Genomic DNA, 815 nt, shown 5'->3' with positions numbered 1-815 from the left:
AATTTTTGGGGTTTCTTAGATGTAATATTATATCATCTGCAAAAAGGGATAATTTGATCTCTTCTTTTGCAATTATTACTCCTTTAATTTCCTGCTCTTGTCCTATTGCTCTTGAAAGTGTTTCAAACACTATGTTAAAGAGAAGTGAAGAAAGTGGACAGTCTTGTTTGGTTCCTGATTTCAATGGGAATGCTTCCAGTTTCTCTCCATTTCAAATGACGCTGGGTGTGGGTTTGTTATATCTGGCTTTAATTATGTTAAGGTATGTTCCATCCAGTCCAATTCTCTCTAGGACTTTGAACATAAATGCATGTTGAATTTTGTCAAAGGCCTTCTCTGTGTCTATTGAGATGACCAAGTGGTTCTTGTCTTTGAGCCCATTTATATGATTTATGACACTTATTGACTTACATATATTGAACCATCCCTGCATCTCTGGGATAACTTGATCATGGTGGATGAACTTTTTGAAGTGTTATCTGTATGTGGTTTGCAAGTATCTTGTTGAGAATTTTTGCATCTATATTCATTAAGGATATGGGTCTATAGTTTTCTTTTTTGGTTGTATCTTTTCCCGGCTTTGTTATTAGAGCGATGCTGCCTTCACAGAAGGAATTTGGAATTTTTCCCTCCAATTCTATTTTTTTGAATAAATTGGGTAGTATTGGATGCAGGTCTTCTTTAAATGACTGATAGAATTCTGCTGTAAATCCATCTGGTCATGGGCTTTTTTCTGTCAGGAGGTTTTGTATTACTGTTTCAATTTCTTTTTGTGATATGGGTCTGTTTAAGCTGTTAATCTCTTCTTGGTTTAG

Source organism: Nannospalax galili, unplaced genomic scaffold (assembly GCF_000622305.1).
Source record: "Nannospalax galili isolate Female #2095 unplaced genomic scaffold, S.galili_v1.0 scaffold1518, whole genome shotgun sequence".
Taxonomy (NCBI): Eukaryota; Metazoa; Chordata; class Mammalia; order Rodentia; family Spalacidae; genus Nannospalax; species Nannospalax galili.
Note: the sequence above shows the minus strand (reverse complement) of the source record.